Here is a 392-nt window from a genome sequence, read left to right as displayed (position 1 = left end):
TTCCCCACATGCGGGACTGTGGGGACCGTAGTAGAAAACCCCAACGCAACCCACCATCTCCGAGCCACTCTAGCACCGCCCCAAGCAGGTCTCCCAACCAAAGGAGCGGTGTGGGCATGGATACTCCATGCTGCTTCGCCTGGTTTTTTTTCCCCAATCACATTGGAGCCATGAGATGCCCCTTTTCCGGCGTGTTTGTGACATCAAATGTGACACACCAGAAAAAAAAAAGAAAGGCATGGAGGCAAGGAACAGCGCCAATCGCCTATTGTTTAAAAACCGGGTATACCCGTTCATTTTGATGTAAAAATGGTATGAAAGGCCAAAACTACCCCCCCAAAAACACATTAAAAGGAGTGTAAATTGATGAAAAGGCACATTTTCATAGTATT

The sequence above is a fragment of the Zeus faber genome (genome assembly GCF_960531495.2).
Source record: "Zeus faber genome assembly, chromosome: 8".
NCBI lineage: Eukaryota > Metazoa > Chordata > Actinopteri > Zeiformes > Zeidae > Zeus > Zeus faber.
The sequence above is the reverse complement of the archived record's forward strand: the minus strand, read 5'-3'. Positions refer to the sequence as shown.